The sequence below is a fragment of the Ascaphus truei genome, chromosome 13, assembly GCF_040206685.1.
Source record: "Ascaphus truei isolate aAscTru1 chromosome 13, aAscTru1.hap1, whole genome shotgun sequence".
Classification (NCBI taxonomy): domain Eukaryota; kingdom Metazoa; phylum Chordata; class Amphibia; order Anura; family Ascaphidae; genus Ascaphus; species Ascaphus truei.
The window spans coordinates 36,977,003-37,003,311 of record NC_134495.1 but is presented as its reverse complement, the minus strand read 5'-3'; the positions used below and the strand labels follow the sequence as shown (position 1 = coordinate 37,003,311).

General features: G+C 49.2%; 1 long non-coding RNA gene across 1 annotated transcript; it reads right to left on the bottom strand.

Moving 5' to 3' along the window:
- Nucleotides 1-25,546, bottom strand: LOC142464543 (uncharacterized). The gene is made up of 4 exons (XR_012787684.1): nucleotides 25,331-25,546; nucleotides 13,955-14,112; nucleotides 13,292-13,445; nucleotides 1-174 (listed from the first exon to the last, which is right to left on the bottom strand). It is a non-coding gene; the product is annotated as an uncharacterized LOC142464543 (long non-coding RNA).
- Nucleotides 25,547-26,309: the final 763 nt, after the last annotated feature.

The window sequence follows — 26,309 nt, the reverse complement described above, 5'->3', positions numbered from 1 at the left end:
ATTAAACTACAGTACATAATTAAAAATGACATACTGGGGACAAAACAAAGGGGTTCTCCTCCCACGCGTTTCACGCTCTGATAGCGCTTTCTCACCTGAGGGCCCGTTGCTGTTTTGGATCGTGGATTTGTTTGAGAGGATGCTGAGACCCCTGGAATCGGAAGGTGAAGACATCTAAAGGTAAGAAAAAATGTTGAAGATATGTTATTTTTCTTTTACAGTTTTTTTCATTGTATTTTTATTGTTGTTTTAAATGTTTTATTGCCCATTGATTGCAAATGTATTTATTATGCCCCTTTAGGGCTATACATACATACAGTGACAAACAATGGTTGTTTTGACAAATGCTTGCTTTTATGTATTTTAAATGTATTTTGATTCTTTAGTTTAATATTTTTATGCTATTTACTTTGTGTTTTGATTTAGTGTTATGGCATTTTTGTGGTGTTTTCAATAGTTTATTTGGAATTTGCTTTATAATTGTGGTTTATTTTTGGTCTTTTGATTTTGAATTATGGTGTTTATTTGGAGCTTCCTTTTATTTATTGATTTTGTTTTGGTGTTTTAATTGTTAATTCTGGTATTTATTTGCTTAATTGATTGATGGTAATTTTGTTGTGTTTACTTGTTTATTGTTGTTTATTTGGTGATTGTTTTGATTGCATTGGATATTGTTGGTGATTGTTTGTTTTTTTAGGTTGCTCATTAGCTGGCATAGTGTTAAATCATGCCCATACAACTGGTATATTGGCACTTGTAATGTGTTTAGTTTTCTATGTAATGTGTTTTATTTGGGCATGTTTTTTTTTTAGCTTCACCATTTACTGCTATAGTGGTAAATCATGCCCATAGTATATGAGCATGATGTACCCACTGTACCAATGAATGGGTGGAAGGTGGGGGTAGTTGCTTGGGGAGGGTGGTTAGGCCTCCTGGGTTTGTAGTGGGGGAAGATGGGTTAACCCCTTAATTACTATAGTGGTTACTAACCGCCAAGGTGATTAAGGGGTTTGGGGCCATTAGATTGTATTTTTTTTTTTGTATTGTATCTGCAACGGAGGACATGGACGGGGATGAGGATGAGGATGGCCTTCCTTGTTCCAGCTTGGCAGGGGTAGGTGCAAGTTTTATTTACTTTATTTCTGCTGGTTAATGTTTTATTTAAAATGGGCAAATGCACTATTATCTATATCTGGATAATAGTAATTTTGCCCATTACTGTACTTTATGTGTTAGAGGACAGGGGGGTGTATTTATTTGAAAGTATTGGATAATTTTTTTTTGGGCACAGGATTGGCACCGCAGGACAGCGGGGCCCCAGGACACCAGCAGGGACCACCCGAGGGGACCACGGACACCCACGGGGACCACCCAGACACCCCTGTGGGGCCCCCGGATTACCCGAGGGCCCCCGCCAGCCGCCAGTATCATTCCTGTGCATAAAAAGAAAAAATTGCTTTTCTGTGTGTTAGGGGGGTATAGGGGTTGTTGGGGGTACAGAGGGTGGGTTGTGTATTGGTGGGTAGTGCATATTGCAATGTTTATTGGGGGCAATTGCCCCCAATAAACCTGCTATTGTGCATTAACCCCTTCATTGCCTTAGCTATTGCGCATTAACCCCTTCATTGAAGCTCCTTTAAAGTAATTTTTATTAATATTGTGCGGGAGCAGGGGGTCCCCTGAGCTGAACCGCTTTGATTTCTGGCTCAGGGACCCCCTGCTTCCCGAGTTACAGGCCTCGGTATGGGGTCATCGGGTGCCAGTGTCGCCGCCATTTTTAAATCGTCCGCGTCACGTGACCGGGGGATTTAAATAATGACGGGGATACCGGCACCCCATATCTGGGCCTGTAACTCGGGAAGCAGGGGGTCCCCGAGGCAGAAATCAAAGCGGTTCATCGCAGGAGACCCCCTGCTCATGTACATAATGATCAAAGTCACTATTTTTATTGCACGGTCGCCTGTAAGAGCCGCCCATGGAGACGCAGCGTTTATTTCTATCAGCTGGCGCGCTGCAGAATGTAAAGCACAATAGCACTGATACAAAATCCAGGCGGCACGATGGCCATTTTTTGTCGGATAAAAAAAATGCACTTTCACTTAGTGAATCTTTGTCTTTGGGCTTTATGTTTTAAAGTGTGATAAAAAAAAATTCATAGTCGCACGCAAAAGCCCTGATTTTGAGCTGTTTTGTGGTGATTTTTTTGGGGTGGGAAAGCGCTGCTTTTGTAGTTTTATGCTTGGGTCTAGGGAGCTCCTCTGCTACCCGACCGTTCTCATCAGCGTCCTGGACACGCCCCCAGATAGTGAAGGGGTCAGTGAGCAGGAATCAGTCTCTGGGAGGGTGCAGGGCAGTGAGGTAACTGTGCAGCCGCCATGTTCCCCCGAGGGATCACAGCACCTCGAGAAGGCAATGGCAGGCAAACAAAAAGCCCAATCGGGCCCAGGAATTGCCCGTTTTCTCTCCCCTTCTCAGAGGAGCTCGGAGGCTGCCACAAGAAGCCAAGATGGCGGCGGCCCCACACCACGCGGGGCCAAGCAAGCGGCAATGGAGCGTGACCGCACCGACACACCACCACCGCAAGACGAAGCTCTAACGCGGGATTACATGCAAGAGCTAATAACATCAATGCTGAACAAGCTACATACCTCACTCAAAGCGGACCTTAAAGCTGCGGTCTCTGAGCTGAAACAGGAGATCTCGGGCCTCTCAGAGCGCACCGCGGAGCTGGAAATAAAAATGGCTGACGCAACACAGGCCCAAGAAGACGCCGCGAACGAAATCTACCGACTGGGGGCCGAAGTGAGTAATCTTAAAGACCAGATAGAGGATCAGGAAAACCGAGATCGAAGACAAAACATCAGGATCAGAGGGATCCCAGAATCGGTCCCCCCAGCCCAGATTAAACCTTACATCCTGGCCCTCTTCCAATCCGTCTGCCCTGACCTTACTCCAAGTGAGTGTGAAATGGACAGAGCACATCGAGCCTTGGGACCAAGATCAGATGACCCCAACAGAGCGAGAGACGTGATTGCAAGAATCCACCATTACACAATAAAAGAGCAAATCATGGCAGCATGCCGCGCGCAAGAACCTATCACCCACAAAGGCGACCATCTTCAAATATATAACGACCTGTCTAAACGCACGGTGCTCAGGAGAAAGGAGATGCAACCTCTAACCAAACTCCTGCGTGAAAAAGAAATCAAATATAACTGGGGCTTCCCGTTTAAACTGCTGGTGCAGAAAAACGGGAAATACCATACCATCAGACACCCAGAGGATATGGCGCGCTTTGCCAAAACGGTTGGACTGAACCCGCCAGCAGAATGGGATAAGAACCCCTCCAGAGTCCAAGAACCGGACATACAAGACCCGCCAGCAAGAACATCCGAAAGGCTGGCAGGACAAAGACAAGGCAGAGTCAAGTGAAGACCCTGAAAACCCACCAAACAAGGCCATCACAAAGCGTCTACCAGAAATTAGCTAAACACTCAAACACATCAGGAACCCTCTCTCCCCCCCCCTCCCCTCTCTCCCCCCCCCTCCCCTCTCTCCCCCCCCCCCCTCCCCTCTCTCTCCCCCCCCCCTCCCCTCTCTCCCCCCCCCCTCTCCCCTCTCTCCCCCCCCCCTCCCCTCTCTCCCCCCCCCCTCTCCCCTCTCTCCCCTCCCCACCCACACCGTTCCCCCCCCCCCGCCCGCCACCCCTCTACCTCTTCCCCCTACCCCCCCCTTCACCCCCAAGGAACCCACAGACCCGTCTGCAAACCTGATCCTCCGCATCAAAGACGGCTGCCGATACCAGCGGAGCGGATGACATCGAGACGCGGCAGGCAGTCGACCAGAGAGTGAACGTGACGAGTACCTGGAGGCGACAAAGCCTCTCACAGCACACCGGAACGGCCGCAGCAATGAGGACGGACGTGCACACCGACAGCCCTGACGCTGAAGCTTAGCTGAGACAGTGTGGAGCCAAGACCCGCCGTCGCGAGGGGAACACAGGATCCTTTTGCCCCTCCCCTCCTGGAGGCCCCGACAACCGACCGGCCCTCACGGGAGCGGAGGAAGCGAGCACTCAGACGGGAACCCAGGACATCCGGTCAGATCACCCCCTCCGCTTTTTTTGTCATCCCTCTATCACCCCACCGTGACCCCAACGGTAACCGTGAGTACTACTGCCTGTATAACACTGCGGCGATCAGAGAGTCACGCCACTGTCAGGAGAACACGGGCCTGCCCCCCCCCCACCCCCCCCCCCGGCCACAGAAGGCCTCCCCATGCCTTGACACCCGACCCACCCCCCCCCCCAAGGGCCCCAAGAGACCCATATCGACATGAAAAGAACTTGGACAATACAAAGATACCTTGGTCTGCGACCCATTCAAACCATGGGCTGCAGACATAAAACTTTAAAATAATTTTGACTAAAAAGAACAAAGAGATTCCTAGGGGAGTATATGCTCAATGTTCCAAGCCGATAGCAAAATCTAAGAATAGGAGTCCCTCCCCAACCCCTCCCCCCCCACCTCCCCTCCCCCCCACCTTCCCCCCCCTCCCCACTTTCCCCCCCCACCTTTCCCCCCCCCACATTCCCTTCCCTCCCTATCCTCTCTCCCCCCCCCCCCCCTCCCTCATGCTGTAGCCGAGATAGGCTGCTGCCCAAGAATGTACTGTAAATGTGCCAGGATACTAGACAAGAGTACTCAGATGTATATGCCAGGGCGCAATTACCAGGTTCTCATACAGATACTGCTGTATGGGTCGTTGTAAGCCTTTGACAGATTACCTACTGCGCATGGCGAGGCAGGTCTACCATGCTGCATGCCTGGACCACATCACAGTATAGGTAAATCCAGGCTTGCAATGGTACACCTCGGCATCGTAACGCAGGGGGTATCAGCGCGATTGTGATATGTCCCTTGTCAGACCTGTACTGTTGTGTATGTCAAGGTAGATTGGATATATTAAATGCCAGGATCGCGTAACTATGTAGAAACAGCGCCGATGTATTACATGCCATGACAATAACGATGTGTAGGTTAAGGCAGGCTTACTATGTAACCTAACAGGAACATGTCTCTGTATATGTTAACCAGAAAGCTGATTGTGTACTAATAATAGACAACGTATATGATACTACCCACAATGCATACAGACCCAATAAAATAGGTTAACTCAGGCTCGCTATAACATACCTCAGGATCAAAGATCAGGAGGCACTCGCGCGACGAAGTTGTATTCCGTGTCAGACCCATATTATTATCTATGTTAAGGTAGATTTGAAACATTATATACCAGGGTTATATCGCAATGTTTAAACAAGCAGACCAAATGTATTGCATGTCATGACAATAACGAGATGTAGATCAACGCAGGTTTACTATGTTACCTACCAGGCACATCCGTCTGAATATGTTAAACCAGAAAACTGACTGTGAACATACAGATCCAATAAAAGGCAGACCTAGCCCATAACTACCAATATAGAGAAGAAAGAAAATTAGGACGCCCCCCCCACACTCAACTCCCCCCCCCCCCCCCCGTCCTACCCTCACCACCCGCCCCTGTGCTCCCCCGCCCCCCACCGCCCCAGTAGAACGCTGCCAACCCGGCCCTAAGTAACCAACAGAGAAATACGCAGCCTTATATACCTCACCAAAATGGTAAAATAACCCGAGCCATACAACCAGTGTCAGCGACCTCAACACTCACAACCTGAACGTCTCTTTGGGTGCTCACCCCCCCCCCCCCACCCCCCCCCCCCCCCCCCCCCCCCCCCTTTTTTTTTTTTTTTTTTTTTTTTTTTTTTTTTTTCTTTCCCTTTCACTACCCACCCCCCTTCCCCATACAAGTAAAACACGACGCAGCCTAAAACCGAAACATGACGACAGAAAAAGGGAAAGCGCAACACACTAGCAACCTAGGGTCTGGACCCCTCGGTTGCACGCCGGTCACTGGTGCCGGAACCTCCCTAGATGGGCACATCTGCCCAAATGCCGGCCTTCACTAGGTCTGGCAACACAATATTAGGACCTGAAAAGGCCCTAATCCTATCTGCTCTCTATCCGCTGACTCTGTCCCAGCGGATCTTTAACCACCCTCCCTCCCCCTCATTCCCCCCCCCCCCTCCCCCCCTTCCTTGGCACCACACAAACAATTACCAAAGAAAATATAAACAAGACACATCCCTACCCCATAAACAAAGCAGCTTCCGAAGTAATACATACCTAGGACATAAAAGCAAGATCCCCTCCGGTGGGAAGGGGGAGATCCCGAGTCCTCAAGCCACAACAAAATCACAATGACATCCACAGCCCCAATAAAAATCTGCTCACTGAATGTTAAGGGGCTCCAAAATAATAGAAAACGGAGACTTGCACTCAACGATATGAAAAAAACAGGGGGAGACATCATATTCCTACAGGAGACCCACTTCACATCACAGGACCCCCCAAATTTATTCAAAAAAATATTCCCGACCTGCTTTTTTGCATCATTTAGTAGTAAGAAGAGGGGTGTGGCTATCCTTATCAGACAAGGCACCCCATTTAATCATGTCAGAACAACAATGGACCCAGAGGGTAGATTCCTAATGGTATATGGCTCCCTAGCGGGCTCGGCAATCGTCCTGATCAATGTATACGCCCCAAACGAGAACCAAACAGAGTTTTTACAAGCTGTTCTCGAGGGTGTTGACCCGGGATATCTGTCATCGATGATAGTGGGAGGAGACTTCAATATGGTCTTAAACCCTACCGAGGACAGATCAACCAACATGGGCCCCCCCCGCAAAACCCACTCCCAGATCAAGGGGAAAAGGTTCAGGGAAATCATGAGCGAATTCTCACTGGTGGATGTCTGGAGAACCCAACATCAGGGCCAGAGAGACTACACATTCTACTCAGCACCTCACCAGACTTACTCTCGAATAGACCACATCTTGACCACCAAAAATGTGATGGCGGCAGCCATAGAATCAGACATTGGCTCAATCACATGGTCAGACCATGCCCCGGTCACCTTGACTCTGTCAGTCCCCTTTGAAAAAACAACAACGTACACCTGGAGACTGAACGACTCACTACTAAATCACCCAGAGATCGAGAGAGAAGTCAGATCCTCACTTAAGGACTATTTCTCCCTCAATATGGGAACAGTCTCCTCTCCAGCAATCCTATGGGAAGCCCATAAGGCAACTATCAGAGGGAAATTTATTTCCATCGCATCCCACAGGAAAAAAGCCCGCCAAGCGCTAATCAAAGAACTCACAGAAAACATAAAAGCAATAGAGCAAGCTCATAAAGCACATCCCTCAAAAAAAATATACAAGTCATTAATAGATGCTAGAACAAAGCTTAGACAAACCCAGCTGGAGGACGTTGAAAAGGCCCTCAAATGGACCAAACAACTATACTATGACAAAGGCAACAAAGCTGACAGACTCTTAGCTAGTAAATTAAGAGGGATACAAAAAAGATCCCAAATAACGGCGATCAAGAGTAGGTCTGGTGAGATTCAATATAGTGAAAGCAAGATTGCAGCGGAATTCACAAGATATTACACAGAACTATACAACTTAAGAGCTAAAAACGGCCGACCTGTACCGATAGCGTCAGAATCTATAACTCAATATTTAAATAAATGCCAACTCCCCTCACTGACGGAGGAGGAAAACACAGTCCTCAATGCTGAGATATCAAAAGAGGAACTGGAAGAGGCGGTCAAATCACTAAAGCTTACTAAGTCTCCTGGCCCTGACGGTTTCACAAATATTTACTATAAAAGGTTCTTGCCAACCCTATCCACGCATCTACTAAAAATATTCAATTATTTTATGGAAGGGAATCAAATCCCCCCAACAATGTCTCTAGCCAATTTGGCTATAATACATAAGGATGGCAGAGACCCGATGCAATGTGGAAGCTACCGTCCAATCTCCCTCCTCAATAGTGATCTCAAACTATATAGCAAAATTTTGGCAAATAGGCTAAACCCAATATTACCGAGGTTAATTAATATCGACCAAGTAGGATTTGTCGCAGGGAGACAAGCCTCAGACAATACCCGAAAAATAATTAATATCATTGACCATGTTCACCTCACAGGCACCAAAGCACTTCTGTTAAGCCTGGACGCAGAGAAGGCGTTCGATAGAATAAACTGGCAATTTTTGGACCAGACTATGCGCAAATTTGGCTTTAAAGACGCATACTTAGAGGGGGTCCGTAGATTATATCAAAACCCGTCAGCCACAGTGAAACTACCAGGGGGCAATAACCACAGATTCGAGATAACAAATGGGACTCGACAGGGATGCCCCCTATCTCCTCTCCTCTTTGCGCTAACGATAGAACCACTAGCATCAGCAATACGACTCAATACGGACATCCAAGGAATAGAAATTGGAAACAGGCAGCATAAAATCTCCCTATTCGCGGATGATGTCATACTAACCCTTTCCAAACCCCAAATCTCCCTACCCAACCTTCAAAAAGAACTCCGGGATTTTGGAAAAATCTCAGGATACAAAATAAACAATGATAAGTCAGAAGCCCTAAATCTAAGTCTGCCAGAGCCAGAGGTGAAACTCCTCAAACTAAACTTCAATTACCGTTGGAGCTCCTCCTGTATCAAATACTTGGGGGTTAAGATATCGAGGAACTACCAATCCCTATACCAACATAACTATCCGACCTTATTCCATAAAATCAAACAAGATTTAGAAAAATGGGGAGGTTATCAAATATCATGGATCGGGAGAATGGTCTCGGTTAAAATGAACATACTCCCTAGATTACTATACTACTTCCAGACTCTCCCGGTCCACATCCCTGGCTCGGAATTAAAAAATATCCAAAAACTAATCTTCCACTTTATTTGGCAAGGTAAAAAACCTAGAGTCCCTAGAACAGTTCTCTTGGCCTCAAGGGGGAGAGGAGGACTGGGAGTCCCAGACATCACAAAATACTACCTAGCCGCCCAACTGCGACAGGTAGTAGTCTGGAACGCAAACCCAAACCAATATTGTTGGCTGGATATTGAAACACAATATGCCGGAACGCCTTCACTGCCGGCTTGCCTTTGGTCCCTGAGCAAGGAGGACATGCAGAATAGCAAATTTAAACTAGGCCCAATGAGACACACATGGGAGACCTGGACGAAAAGCAAACTCAAGTACAAGCTCACAACACCACAATCTCAACTTATACCGATTCACAAAAATCCGAAATTCCCACCTGGCTGTGAGCCCAGACAATTTGACCAATTTCAAACCAAAAACATCAAGGTGATTGCCGACCTCTTGAGCTTCGGGGAGTTCCTGAGCTATCAAAACATACAAGCCAAATATGGAATAATAGGACTGAACGTGTTCAAGTATTTACAAATTCGACACTTTATCCAAACAATATCCCCAACATTGAAATTTCCCCCTCTCACAGGTTTCGAGCGGCTCTGCAGAGAAACAGCTCACCAGAAAGGTCTAATAACACAAATATGCGCGGAGCTAGAGAGGGGCACAGAAGCCCCCACACATGACTATATGCTGCATTGGGCAGCAGAATTGGACATAGTTATAGACCGAGAGGACTGGGAAAGTATTTGGGAAAATGCCTCAGGAACTTCTATATGTACCACAATCAGAGAAAATATTTACAAAATAATGTTCCGCTGGTATCTTACCCCAGCCAGACTAAATCAAATCTACCCCCTGGCATCCGATCTATGCTGGAGAGGCTGCGGTCAAAAGGGGGACATGGCCCACATTTGGTGGACATGTCCGGAAATTCAAAAATACTGGGAAACGACACAAAAATTAATAGAGGAGGTCACAGACCTCACAATACCCATTGAACCGCTGACCTACCTGCTGGCCAGGCCACTAGACTATCTGGACCGGCCAACAGGAAAATTAGTCTCCTTTATTCTTACGGCGGCCAGATGTGCGGTGGCTGCCGCCTGGAAGAAAGTGTCTCCCCCCTCCAAACAAACAATAATAAAAAGGGTGCAAGAAGTAATGGACATGGAGAAATTGTCGGCCTTCCTTAAAAGGTCCTCTACCTCATTCACTAATATTTGGGATCCATGGTACACCCACATGGCGCTCCTAAGACGAAACACCCCTTAACAGATCAGGGACCCAATGGACACCAAGATCCAAACCAGAACTGCCAAGAAGCTAGGGAATAAGACCTTTCCCCATTACACCCTCCCCCCCCCCCCCCCCCCCCACCCCCCACCCCCCCTCTCTTCTCTATCCCCTCTCTGTTTCCATGCTCGCGCCGCCCCGTTGGACCACATATGGTCAGGGAGACGCTGAGCCTTTCCTCTTCTCTTCCCAGTTAAGGAAAAAAAAAAAAAAATGTGTATTAGACGGGCTTACTGTTTGTATTATCTATACCCTGTAATGTCATAACTGTCTAATAAAAAAAATTGAAACAAAAAAAAGCCCTGATTTTATCACTGCTTTGTGAAACGGCCCCAGAGAGAGAGAGAGACAAAGAGAGAGACATAGACAAAGGGGCCTATTCTAGCAGCTTCGATAACTTTGCTGCCATCTCGAACGAGTTGGCGTGTTCCTACCGAACAGTTTGTCATTTGTGTTATCACGGTATCCAGAATGAATCTGAAACCATTTCCACACGCCACAAACCGTGAGGTAGGAAAATGCCAACACCGTACGGGACAGCAGCGATGAGATCTCAGCCTCTCTCCGAGTTCTCCCCCGTGCGATCAGGCCGCAGTCTGTAAGAGCTGCACAGAGAGAGCCGCCTCTCCCTGCACAGCTCTCACAGGCAATCTCCCTGCACACAGAGAGCCGCCTCTCCCTGCACAGCTCTCACAGGCAATCTCCCTGCACACAGAGAGCCGCCTCTCCCTGCACAGCTCTCACAGGCAATCTCCCTGCACAGAGAGAGACGCCTCTCCCTGCACAGCTCTCACATGCAATCTCCCTGCACAGCTCTCACAGGCAATCTCCTTGCACAGCTCTCACAGGCGATCTCCCTGCACACAGAGAGACGCTGCAGCTCCCTGCACAGCTCTCACAGGCGATCTCCCTGCACACAGAGAGACGCTGCAGCTCCCTGCACAGCTCTCACAGGCGATCTCCCTGCACACAGAGAGAGACGCTGCATCTCCCTGCACAGCTCTTACAGGCGATCTCCCTGCACAGAGAGAGCTGCCTCTCCCTGCACAGCTCTCACAGGCGATCTCCCTGCACACAGAGAGACGCCTCTCCCTGCACAGCTCTCACAGGCGATCTCCCTGCACACAGAGAGCCGCCTCTCCCTGCACAGCTCTCACATGCAATCTCCCTGCACAGCTCTTACAGGCGATCTCCCTGCACACAGAGAGACGCTGCATCTCCCTGCACAGCTCTTACAGGCGATCTCCCTGCACAGAGAGAGACGCTGCATCTCCCTGCACAGCTCTCACAGGCGATCTCCCTGCACACAGAGAGACGCTGCATCTCCCTGCACAGCTCTCACAGGCGATATCCCTGCACACAGAGAGCTGCCTCTCCCTGCACAGCTCTCACAGGCAATCTCCCTGCACACAGAGAGCTGCATCTCCCTGCACAGCTCTTACAGGCAATCTCCCTGCACACAGAGAGCCGCCTCTCCCTGCACAGAGAGAGCTGCCTCTCCCTGCACAGCAATCACAGGCAATCTCCCTGCACACAGAGAGCTGCATCTCCCTGCACAGCTCTTACAGGCAATCTCCCTGCACACAGAGAGCCGCCTCTCCCTGCACAGAGAGAGCTGCCTCTCCCTGCACAGCAATCACAGGCAATCTCCCTGCACACAGAGAGCTGCCTCTCCCTGCACAGCAATCACAGGCAATCTCCCTGCACACAGAGAGCCGCCTCTCCCTGCACAGCAATCAAAGGCAATCTCCCTGCACACAGAGAGCTGCCTCTCCCTGCACAGCAATCACAGGCAATCTCCCTGCACACAGAGAGCTGCCTCTCCCTGCACAGCAATCACAGGCAATCTCCCTGCACACAGAGAGCTGCCTCTCCCTGCACAGCTCTCACAGGCGATCTCCCTGCACAGAGAGACACTGCATCTCCCTGCACAGCTCTTACAGGCAATCTCCCTGCACACAGAGAGCCGCCTCTCCCTGCACAGAGAGAGCTGCCTCTCCCTGCACAGCAATCACAGACAATCTCCCTGCACACAGAGAGCTGCCTCTCCCTGCACAGTAATCACAGGCAATCTCCCTGCACACAGAGAGCCGCCTCTCCCTGCACAGCAATCACAGGCAATCTCCCTGCACACAGAGAGCTGCCTCTCCCTGCACAGCAATCACAGGCGATCTCCCTGCACACAGAGAGCCGCCTCTCCCTGCACAGCTCTCACAGGCGATCTCCCTGCACACAGAGAGCCGCCTCTCCCTGCACAGCTCTCACAGGCGATCTCCCTGCACAGAGAGAGCTGCCTCTCCCTGCACAGCTCTTACAGGCGATCTCCCTACACAGAGAGAGCTGCCTCTCCCTGCACAGCAATCACAGGCGATCTCCCTGCACACAGAGAGCTGCCTCTCCCTGCACAGCTCTCACAGGCAATCGCACTGTTTTTCTTTACATTTTAATAACAGAGTACTGTAGCAGGGGGTCTCCGGAGCTGAACCGCATTCATTTCAGCCCCAGGGACCCCCTCCTTCCCGAGTTACAGGCCCCGGTATGGGGTGCCGGTATCCCCTGTGCATTTAAATCGCCTGGTCACGTGACGTGGGAGATTGAAACATTGCAGGGAGATAGCGGCATCCCATACCGGGACCTGTAACTCGGGAAGCAGGGGGTCCCTGTGGCTGAAATCAACTCCGGAGACCCCCTGCTCCTGTACTCTGTTATTAAAATGTAAAGAAAAACAGCTTAATTGCCTTAGTGGCTGCCCCCGACAACCCCCCTCAGTACAAACAGTACAATAGTCGGCAAAATGACTATTATCCAGATCTGGCGAATAGCTCATTTTCCTATTAAACATTATGCAGCCAGCATAAAGGGAAAAAAAGTTCTACTTACCCCTGCCAGGCTACTTACCCCTGCCAGGATGCCGACCGTCCTCATCACCGTCCTCCGCGTCCATGTCCTCCGTGGGCAGCAACAGTGCAATCAAAAAACAAACTAACGGCCACTAACCCCTTAACCACCTTAGCGGTTACTAACCGCTATTGTAATTAATAAGGGGTTAACGCCCCTACCCCGCTACCCACCCGGGATGCCTATAGCAATGAATTGGCATTCTACCAATAAAAAAACCAAGCACCAAATAAAAATTGTATTCACCTTGATAAAGGGCTTTTCTAGTCCGAAACGCGTTGGTGTATTGTTTGCTGCAATGATCCATTAAATAGCCTTATTTTTAATCGTGGGAACGCACTCCTGTTGTTTTTGCTGGCTTAATAGTGTTGGATGTAGTGCTTCGTTTTTTTTCTCTCTCCTGGTTCACCAAATAAAATACATTACATTTAATTCAAAATAAAAAAATGCCAATAAACCAATTGATTGGCACAGTTGTACACCATGCCCATATATTATGGGCATGGTTTGTCACTATGGCAATAAATGGGCAAGCAAAATAAAACAGTCACAAAATAAAACATGACATTTAAATAAAACAAGCATTTCAAAGCCATTGATTGTAGCTGTGGTAAACCATGCCCACAATATATGTCACGATCAGGCAACCTTAAAAAAAAAATCACAAAATACAATACATAAAAATTAAATAAAAACAAGCCTTAAAAATACAGAAGAATTAAAAATAAAAATAAGAACCAAAAATACAAAACATAATGAAATTAAAACAAGCATTTGCCAAAAAACTTATTGCTTGTAACTGTGTTTTAACTATAGCCCGAAAGGGGCATAAATAAATACATTAGCAGTCAATGGGCAACCTAAAAATAAATGCACAATTAAATAAAATACTATCAATGTTTTTCTTACCATTGATGTCTTTACCCCCGTCCAACTCTTGACCCTCGACACAATGATCCTCAAACAGCCAATGTTAAGAAGTCCTTGATCAAATCTTGATTGAAGAGACGTCTACCTGGTGAGTTCTTAATTCTTCTCTTCTTCATTCAATCTCTCTTCTCCCAATTCTATCCAAAGTCATGGGAAAATGTGTTCACTCCCAATTAAGCGATTACTACACCAAGACAAATTTCCCCAGCCAATTTCAATCTGGCTTTCGTCCCAAACACTCCACCGTAACTACCCTGCTAAACGTTTGCAATTAAATCAAGTGTGGAATGGAACGGGGACAACTCACTGGTGCAGTATTCCTAGATTTTGCAAAGGCTTTTGATACTGTTGATCATGCTATCCTGCTTAAACTCCAGAGCTCTGGAATAGGGAAGCATGCTTTAAACTGGTTTAATTCCTACATATCAGGTAGATCCCAACATGTGTCTATCTCAGTGTCTAACTCCAACCCCCTGGATATCACCTGTGGTGTCCCGCAAGGCTCTGTTCTGGGGCCCCTACTCTTCTCAGTGTTCATCAATGATCTTCCCACAGCTTGTAAGGAAGCCTCAATACACATGTATGCAGATGACACAATCCTATATGCACACAGCCATAGCCTCTCTGACCTTCAACACATACTTCAGTCTGACTTTTTGAGACTTGAAAATTGGATTTCCCAAAACAAACTGTTTTTAAACACTGACAAGACTGTAACAATGGTATTTGGGACCAAGACTAAATTTTTAAAGCTTCCAGCGACTGAGCTCCAGATCAGAACCAACGCTAACACCACCCTAACTCCTGTTACTAGTTTCAAATACCTGGGCATATGGTTTGACTTCCATTTAATATTCGGAATGCACATTGATACCTGACATCCAAAACCTATGCCAAACTAGGGGTACTTTACAGGAACAAATCCTCCCTAAGCCTGCTGGTCAGAAAGCGTATCACACAGCAGATGCTAATGCCAATTATCGACTATGGAGACATAGTATATGGCTCGGCACCTCAAACCCACCTTAGCAAACTTAATACCATCTACAATTCAATATGCCGTTTTGTTCTCCAATGCAACTACAACACACATCACTGCGAAATGCTCAAAGAACTAAATTGGTCATCACTCGAGTCTAGGTGGAAATTCAATCTTTCATGACTTGCCTTCAAATACTTTCTGGGCAAGCTACCCACCTATCTGAACAAGCTCCTCACCCCTACCACATGCAGCACCTATCATCTGAGATCTGACTCCAAAAGACTGTTCATGGTCCCAAGGTTCAGCAAAGTATCCGGCCGCCCCTCCTTCTCTTACCGTGCACCCCAAAACTGGAACAACCTACCGGAGACTCTCACATCCACCACCAGTTTAAGTTCTTTCAAATCTAAGGCTGTCTCACATTTTAATCTGCTCTGTAACTGTTACATACGCCTATAATATACATCTTCTCTAACTGTGCATGTAGATGGGGGATGGAGGGATAGATGGGGGACGGAGGGATAGATGGAGGGGCATAGATGGGGGGATGGAGGAATAGATGGGGGCGATGGTGGACTAGATGGGAGGGATAAATGGGGAGGTGGAATAGACGGAGGAGGATATATGGGCGATGGTGGACTAGATGGGAGGGGAGGGATAAATGGGGACAGAGGGATAGATGGAGGGGGATAGATGGGGGGATGGAGGAATAGATGAAGGGCGATGGTGGACTAGATGGGAGGGATAAATGGGGAGGTGGAATAGATGGAGGGTGAAGATGGGGGATAAATGGGGGATAGATGGGGGGATGGAGGAATAGATGGAGGGGGATAGATGGGGGGATGGAGGAATAGATGGAGGGGGAGGGATAGATGGGGAGGTGAAATAGATGGGAGGGATAAATGGGGAGGTGGAATAGATGGAGGGGGAGAGATGGGGAGGGAGGACTAGATGGAGGGGGAGAGATAGATGGGGGGATGGTGGACTAGATGGGAGGGATAAATGGGGAGGTGAAATAGATGGGGGATGGAGGGATAGATGGAGGGGGATAGATGGGGGATGGAGGAATAGATGGAGGGCGATGGTGGACTAGATGGGAGGGGAGGGATAAATGGGGAGGTGGAATAGATGGCGGGGGATAAATGGGGAGGTGGAATAGATGGAGGGATGGAGGGATAGATGGGGGATGGAGGAATAGATGGAGGGCGATGGTGGACTAGATGGGAGGGGAGGGATAAATGGGGAGGTGGAATAGATGGCGGGGGATAAATGGGGAGGTGGAATAGATGGGGGGGGATAGATGGGGGATGGAGGGATAGATGGGGGATAGATGGGGGATGGAGGGATAAATGGGGAGGTGGAATAGATGGAGGGGGATAGATGGGGAGGTGGAATAGATGGGGAGGGGGATAGATGGGGAGGTGGAATAGATGGAGGGGGATAGATGGGGGATGGAGGGATAGAGGGGAGGGATAGATGGGGGATGGAGGGATAGATGGGGGATGGAGGGATAGAGGGGAGGGATAGATGGGGGATGGAGGGATAGAGGGGAGGGATAGATGGGGGATGGAGGGATAGATGGGGAGGGATAGAGGGGGGGATAGATGGGGGATGGAGGGATAAATGGGGAGGTGGAATAGATGGAGGGGGATAGATGGGGAGGGGGATAGATGGGGAGGGATAGATTTATTTATAAAATGTTTTTTTCCAGGAATTAATACATAGAACGTTATCTCTTGTTTTCAGTATGTCCTGGGCTTAGAGTTATAATGACAAATAATAATACATCTACAGAACAGAAAGGGACAACGCGGGCCCCCAGTGTAACAAGTAACAGGTTTATTATCACAAAGCGAGAATCAGGTCACCCACAGACAGGGCCGCCAACAGAAATCATGGGGCCCGGGACAAATGAAAGGAGCAGGCCCCCCCCGAACCCATAGCGTACCCCCCCGAACCCATAGCGTACCCCCCCTCCCAAACCTATAGCGTACCCCCCCGAACCCATAGCGTACCCCCCCGAACCCATAGCGTACCCCCCCGAACCCATAGCGCAACCCCCCCCCCGAACCCATAGCATACCCCCCCCGAACCCATAGCGTACCCCCCCCGAACCCATAGCGTACCCCCCCGAACCCATAGCGTACCACCCCCCCGAACCCATAGCGTACCCCCCCCCGAACCCATAGCGTACCCCCCCCCGAACCCATAGCGTACCCCCCCCCCCGAACCCATAGCGCACCTACCAAGAAAAAATATCTTTTAGCGCGCAAATTTTACTTAACTGTTTTCTTATTGTGATACAGAAAAAACATTACAGTGCAACCTGTTTATTTTTATATTTTCAACAAAAGACATGTGACTGCCTGTCTGGGTGGCTGAGTGGGTGAGTGAGTGAGTGGGTGGGTGGGTGAATGACAGTAGAATGACAGTTGGGTGAATGACGGTGGGTTAATGATAGTGGGTGGGTGAATGATGGTGGGTGGGTTAGTGGGTTCGAGAGTGAGTGAGTGGGTGTGAGAGTGAGCGACTGGGTGGGCGAGAGAGTGAGCGACTGGGTGGGCGAGAGAGTGAGCACTGGGTGAGCAAGAGAGTGAGCGACTGGATGGGCGAGAGAGTGAGCGACTGGGTGGGCGAGAGAGTGAGCGACTGGGTGGGCGAGAGAGTGAGCGACTGGGTGGGCGAGAGAGTGAGCGACTGGGTGGGCGAGAGAGTGAGCGACTGGGTGGGCGAGAGTGAGCGACTGGGTGGGCGAGAGAGTGAGCGACTGGGTGGGTGAGAGAGTGAATGACTGGGTGGGTGAGAGAGTGAGTGACTGGGTGGGTGACTGAGTCACTGGGTGGGCGACTGAGTGACTGGGTGGGTGGGTGACTAAGTGACCGGGTGGGTGACTGAGTGACTGAGTGGGTGACTGAGTGACTGGGTGGGTGACTAAGTGACTGGGTGGGTGACAGTGACTGGGTGGGTGACTGAGTGACTGGGTGGGTGACTGAGTGACTGGGTGGGTGACTGAGTGACTGGGTGGGTGGGTGACTGGGTGGGTGGGTGACTGAGTGACTGGGTGGGTAGGTGACTGGGTGGGTGGGTGACTAAGTGACTGGGTGGGTGACAGTGACTGGGTGGGTGACTGAGTGACTGGGTGGGTGACTGAGTGACTGGGTGGGTGACTAAGTGACTGGGTGGGTGACAGTGACTGGGTTGGTGGGTGACTGAGTGACTGGGTGGGTGGGTGACTGAGTGACTTGGTTGGTGGGTGACTGAGTGACTGGGTGGGTGGGTGAGTGATAAATAAATTAAAACAACATAAATGAAGATTTTCGGATGACTGAGACTGAGAGATCACAGGTCCGGATGTGGTAAAATCAGGACCCTACTCACAAGATTTCAGATGCAAGAAGGCAATAGAAGTCGGTACTGGAATGGAACAGTTTCTCCTGCTGGTCTTGTTACGGAGCGTTGCTTGTAAACCCTCCTGTAGATCCCCGCGTGTCTGGGGCGGATGCTCCGTCACCGGCTCAGAGCGCCTTCTACAGAGCGCTGTAACACTGCTGGATCCGCCTCACTGCTCAGCTACCAGCTAAAACTTTCTCTAGCGTCCCACCATTGAAGTTTACACATGTCCACTCCCCACTCTAACAAGTCGCTGTGTCACGGACCTGGCGATCTCTCAGTCATCCGAAAATCTTATTTATGTTGTTTTAATTTATTAAATTAGCTTTTACTCGTATTAGCCTTACTAGTGTTTGTACTGTTAGTCTTGTTTGTCATTAGTGTTTTGTCCTGTATGTTCTGTTTGTCATGGGCTCGTTTTGGCATACTGCACTATAATTCTGTTTTTGTTTTTTCCACATATTACACGAACGCACGGCGGGAGCCATATCAGACCACCTGATCTGAAAGGTCCAGTATTGGGACATAATCTCTCATCGATTGAACTTCCATATTCACTTTATTAGACTTGTAAGGCGCCGGTTTTTCCTTTTTATGCTTACATCTGTTATCTGATTTGTACAAATCAGTATCTCACCTGGCAGCCTAGCCCACTAATTAAGGGGTATTCCTAATGAGGTTTATTATTTTAGCGCTGATTTTACACCGTCTTTTTTCCTCTGGTGAGATCTGATTTTCAAAATCTTTGCCCAGACTTGAATACATTCTTTCCCCATGGCACTGGCATAAGACCACCCCTGGAAGAGGCTTTGAAGCTGCCCTCCCCCGACCATGTCTATAGAACTTGATTAAAACAATCGACACCTTGAGTGGGCTATCCAGGATGGACCCCCGCCCCAAGTAAGTCCCTTTGAAGTTCAGAGCAGCCCAAAGAAACAGTCCTGGCCTGTTTCAAACCCAGCATTTTGTATTTTGTTAAAAGAAGTGTAGCTCATTAACCCCTCAAGCACCAAAGGGATTACCTACATAATATTCTCATGATATTCTCATGACACCTAAGCACATTGGCATAAAGACATATAAAGTCACAAAATGTAACATGTTAAAAACACATTCGGAGAGCTTATTCAGTTAGTTTTTCACAAAACTTGAAAAACTGCTTACCCAAGACATTCGGTCCTGATGGGACATCACGACCATGGAAAATTATTTAAAGGTAAAAAGGATACAGAGGAGCTTAACAATAAAAAAAAATCCCCCACATTCGGTTTCAACTCTAAACAATTTGAAGAAGATCCTAGATCAGGGTTTCCCAAACTTTTTTTTCCGTGACCCGGTTATTTTTGAACTTCTCCTTCGTGACCCACTAAAGTTTTTATCGTCTATAGGTAAAATAAAACCGTTATGAATGTCCATACAGATTTCATATATTCTCCCAATCCCCTCTATTCTCTCTCTCCCTGCCCCCCCCCCACCCTCTCTCTGACCTGCACAGAAGCACACAGTCACTGACCTACAGACACTCACACAAACTGACCAAACACACACAGCCACTGCTGGCCTGCACAGACACACACACAGCCACTGATACACACAGTGGCTGTGGCTGATACACACACACACACAGATCCATACACATACACATACATACACAGATACATACATACACAGATACATACATACACAGATACATACATACACAGATACATACATACACAGATACATACATACACAGATACATACACATACACAGACACAGAAACACACACAGACACACACACACACACACACACACACACACACACACACACACACACACACACACACACACACACAAAGATACATACACACACTCTCCCCCATACACACACAGATATATACACACACACAGATATATACACACACAGATACATACACACACAGATACATACATACATATAAACACACACACAAAGATACACACACACACTCTCCCCCATACACACACACACACACACACATATATACACATACACAGATACATACATACATACATACATATACACACACACACACACACACACACACAAAGATACATACACACACTCTCCCCCATACACACACACACACAGATACATACACACACAGATACATACACACACACAGATACATACACACACACTCTCTCCCCATACACACACAGATACATACATACACACAGATACATACATACACACAGATACATACATACACACAGATACATACATACACACAGATACATACATACCCACAGATACACACATACACACAGATACATACATACACACAGATACATACATACACACAGATACATACATACACACAGATACATACATACACACAGATACATACATACCCACAGATACACACATACACACAGATACACACATACACACAGATACACACAGATACACACACACAGATACACACATACACACAGATACACACATACACACAGATACACACATACACACACACACACACACACACACAGATACACACACACACAGATACACAGATACACACACACACAGATACACAGATACACACACACACACACAGATACACTCCCCTATATATACACACACACACACACACACAATTTATTACAGAGGCAGCGACGGATGTGAGTGACTGGAGAGGGGGGGGGGGGGCGGGGGAGAGAGGAAAGGCCAAGCGATCCGAGCAGGCACCACTGCGCCTATCTCCCGCACCAAGGGGACTGAGGGGAAGGGAGCGCCAGGAACGGAGGCACAGGTGCGCCCCCGCACCACTTCCTACCTCATGCCAGGCATCGTGTCCTGTGGGGGGGCGGAGCATGTCATGGGCGGCAACATCATGATGCGGGGCTGCAGTAGGAGCCCGAGTCAGCGAATCACCGTTGACACCCCAGTGATAGCAGCCTGCACCACTTCAGCACTGTCCCGCACCTCACCTCGGGCCGCCGCAAGGAGGGAGGGGGGGCCGCCGCAAGGAGGAGGGGGGGCCGCCGCAAGGAGGGAGGGGGGGGCCACCGCAAGGAGGGAGGGGAGGCCGCCGCAAGGAGGGAGGGGAGGCCACCGCAAGGAGGGAGGGGGGGCCGCCGCAAGGAGGAGGGGGGGCCGCCGCAAGGAGGGAGGGGGGGCCACCGCAAGGAGGGAGGGGAGGCCGCCGCAAGGAGGGAGGGGAGGCCGCCGCAAGGAGGGAGGGGAGGCCGCCGCAAGGAGGGAGGGGGGGGCCGCCGCAAGGAGGGAGGGGAGGCCGCCGCAAGGAGGGAGGGGAGGCCGCCGCAAGGAGGGAGGGGGACCGCCGCAAGGAGGGAGGGGGGGCCGCCGTGCGGCCAGCCTCGCTGCGACCCGGCAATTTTGCTTCCGTGACCCGGTGCCGGGTCGCGACCCACCATTTGGGAAACGCTGTCCTAGATGATTGTTCAATCAAATGAATTGGACTTTTAGTCCAATACAAAATTAAAGAAAAAGTGGAGCTTTGGAAAAGAAATGAAAGCATGCCAAGCACAGTTGAGCCAATGTGAAAGGGTGGACCAATTCTCAATTAACGGTCAAAAGTACATGGAGAAAACTATTATGCAGAAGAAACAGGCAGAGTTTGAATGAGGCTGCCTGAACTATGAAAGGGACCAGGTCCTTGTGGGGCAAAAATCTGAGCAGTTGGATAGACGGAACAACGATGTCCAGTCACCAAGGACACCCGCACAAAATGACATGGGATCGAGACGCTTTACTCCAAGAAGATCGATCCTTAAGAACAGGCTAATCAAAACTTCAAGTGTCTCTGATGCGTCAGACAGCAGAAAAGAATACAACAGTGCCACTGAATGCGGGACAAGACCATGCCAGGACTCAAGATGCGAAACCTGCGTAATGCTCCACAATGCGGGCACAATACAAATACCACACAGGAATCTGGAGTACAAAATCAGAGGAAGGTTCACCTGTTCCTCCAGCAATGTCGTGTACCTCATCATGTGCATGAAATGTCCAGGGGGCTGCTACTACATATGTGAGACGGGACAGGGGCTAAACAAGAGAATTAATCTGCATCGCCACAGCATCAGACGCGGAACAAGAGACAGTCCTGTCAGTGAACATTTCTCTGACTGTAGCCATAAGATGAATGATCTGAAGGTGGCCATACTCAAAGGTGATCTTAGAACACCGAAAGAGAGACAGTTGCATGAATACAAATTTATGCAACTGTTCGGGACACTTACCGGTGGCTTAAATTGAGACCGCAGCTTCATGAGTCACTACCCTGATACAAGAGAACTCTCTTCCCATGAGTGCTAAAGGCCATGTCTATACATACAGCGCTATATGAATGCACACACAGCTGTTCCTTACCCATACAAATGTATAATGTAATTCTATCCCTATATACCAATAGAGACCACATAGTATCTACACACATTAATAGTAAACAACAAAACACAGGGGAGCCCAATGCTGCATCCAATTAACAAAACATATATAATAAGTATAAAGTTAAATACTTCAATAATACTAATTTCTTGGTTATTTAGTTAAACCCTTTGGCCAAAGCGTCATAAGCCTGCATACCAAATATCAAACAATGACATCCCAAAGTGTTTAGCGGTAGAATGCTACCATAACCATATACATAGTTAATAATAAATTGATACATTGTAATACAGACAACAGAACTTGAAGCATGCTGAATATTGATACACTACAACCTAATACAGGTGCATGATAACTATGGGGATAACAGGACCCCCGTGTTGCAGATATTAGTAAAGGAGATAAAACCTATAATATCCCCCCGGTGCAGATATACTACCCCTATAATTATTGTATATAAATAAGGAAGAATGGATCTATGCCCCTAGAAAAATGTGGTTATACCTTGACGTTGGTATGCAGGCTTATGACGCTTTGGCCAAAGGGTTTAACTAAATAACCAAGAAAATATTATTATTGAAGTATTTAACTTTATACTTATTATCATATATGTTTTGTCAATTGGCTGTAGCATTGGGCAGCCCTGTCTTTTGTTGTATATATTTGCCACGCTCAGTAGCACTCCTTTTGACATAAATATATATGATGTGGTGGGTGTTGGGGTTGGATCTTGCTGAGAATGTGTGTGTTCATTCAATTTCTAACTGGCAACAGTTGTTTGGAGGTAGGTGGCCCCTCCTCCCAGAGCTCGCCCCTCCTCACCTTTTTATCTTGGTGTATGAGGTCAGGGTATATGGGATGGGTGTGTAGGAGGTCAGGGTATATGGGATGGGGGTGTCTGAGGTCAGGGTATATGGGATGGGGGTGTATGAGGTCAGGGTATATGGGATGGGGGTGTGTGAGGTCAGGGTATATGGGATGGGGGTGTATGAGGTCAGGGTATATGGGATGGGGGTGTATGAGGTCAGGGTATATGGGATAGGGGTGTATGAGGTCAGGGTATATGGGATGGGGGTGTATGAGGTCAGGGTATATGGGATGGGGGTGTATGATGTATGGATATATGGGATGGGGGTGTATGAGGTCAGGGTATATGGGATGGGTGTGTAGGAGGTCAGGGTATATGGGATGGGGGTGTATGAGGTCAGGGTATATGGAATGGGGGTGTATGAGGTCAGGGTATATGGGATGGGGATGTATGGGTATATTGGGATGGGGGTGTCTGTCGTTAGGGTTTATGGGAGTGTATGATGTATGGGTATATGGATGGGGGTGTATGAGGGGTCAGGGTATATGGGATGAGGATGTGTGAGGTCAGGGTATATGGGATGAGGATGTGTGAGGTCAGGGTATATGGGATGGGAGTGTATGAGGTCAGGGTATATGGGATGGGGGTGTATGAGGTCAGGGTATATGGGATGGGGTGTATGAGGTCAGGGTATATGGGATGGGGGTGTATGAGGTCAGGTTATATGGGATGGGGGGTGTATGAGGTCAGGGTATATGGGATGGGGGTGTAGGAGGTCAGGCTATATGGGATGGGGGTGTAGGAGGTCAGGGTATATGGGATGGGGGTGTATGAGGTCAGGGTATATGGGATGGGGGTGTCTGACGTTAGGGTATATGGGGGTGTATGATGTATGGGTATATGGGATGGTGGTGTATGAGGTCAGGGTATATGGGATGGGGTGTATGAGCTCAGGGTATATGGGATGGGGGTGTAGGAGGTCAGGGTATATGGGATGGGGGTGTATGAGGTCAGGGTATATGGGATGGGGATGTATGGGTATATGGGATGGGGGTGTATGGGTATATGGGATGGGGGTGTATGGGTATATGGGATGGGGGTGTATGAGGTCAGGGTATATGGGATGAGGATGTGTGCGGTCAGGGTATATGGTATGGGGGTGTATGAGGTCAGGGTATATGGTATGGGGGTGTATGAGGTCAGGGTATATGGGATGGGGGTGTATGAGGCCAGGGTATACAGGGTATATGGGATGGGGGTGTATGAGGTCGGGGTATATGGAATGGGGGTGTATGAGGTCGGGGTATATGGGATGGGGGTGTATGAGGTCGGGGTATATGGGATGGGGGTGTATGAGGTCAGGGTATATGGGATGGGGGTGTATGAGGTCAGGGTATATGGAATGGGGGTGTATGAGGTCGGGGTATATGGGATGGGGGTGTATGAGGTCGGGGTATATGGGATGGGGGTGTATGAGGTCGGGGTATATGGGATGGGGGTGTATGAGGTCGGGGTATATGGGATGGGGGTGTATGAGGTCGGGGTATATGGGATGGGGGTGTATGAGGTCGGGGTATTTATTAATTCATATTTTGGTTGTGCACGAGCTTTCCAAAACTCACAAGATTAACCCCTGTGTGTCTGTCTCACTCACTTTCCCTGTGAGCATTGCCCCATTCCTCTGTCCCAGTCTCCCTCTCACTCTCTCCCCTTCTCACTGTCTCCCCTTCTCACTGTCTCCCTCCCCCTCTCTCTGTGGCCGCGTCCATAGTCCGCGCGACGCAAACAGAAGGCCGTACCTCATTGAGAACGGCCGTAGAATGCGCGACCCCCGGGCAGACAAAATGATTTGATACTGTCTCGCAACGGCCGGGTCAGCCAATGAGGGCGAACCGCTCACGTGACGTTATGGGCACGCCTCCGCCACGCTTCCCAGTTGCGCACATCATAGGAATCCTACAGGCCATGAATCACTTTTCGTACAGGCGCGCGCAACGCCATGTGCGTCTACTATATCTGAGGCCTAACTCTCTGTCTCCCTCCCCTCTCTCTCCTCCCGTCTCTCTCCCCCCCCTCTCCCTCCTCCCCTCTCTCTCCCCCCTGTCCCTCCTCCCCTCTCTCTCCCCCCTCCCCTCTCTCTCCCCCCTCCCCTCTCCCTCCCCCCGTCTCTCTCCCATCATCTCTCTCCACCCCCTCTATATCTCTCCCCCTCTGTCTCTCTCTCTCCCTCTCTCTCTCTCCCCCCCTCTCTCTCTCCCCCCTCTCTCTCTCTCTCCCCCCTCTCTCTCCCCCTCTCACTCCCCCCCTCTCTCCCCCTCTCACTCACTCCCCCCTCTCTCCCCCACCCTCCCTCTCTCTCTCCCCTCTCTCTCTCCCCCCACCTCTCTCTCCCCCACCCTTCCTCTCTCTCTCCCCTCTCCCCCACCTTCTCTCCCCCACACTCTCACTCTCCACCACCTCTCCCCCACTCTCTCTCTCCCACAGCCTCTCTCTCTACCCGCCCTCTCTCTCTCCAACCACCCACTCTCAACTCAGCCCCCCCTCTCTCTCTCTGCCCCTCTCTCTCTCCCCCGCTCTCTCTCCCTCTCTTCCTCCCTCTCTCTGTCCCCCCTCTCTCCCCCCACCCTCCCTCTCTCTCTTTCCCCTTCCCTCTCTCCCCCCCCCCCCCACCCTCCTCCCTCAGTCTCCCCCCCCCCACCCTCTCTCTCTCCCTCTGTGTATTGTTGTTCTGCCACTGTTATGTGACAGTTCACCACTCACACTGACTGACTGACTGAA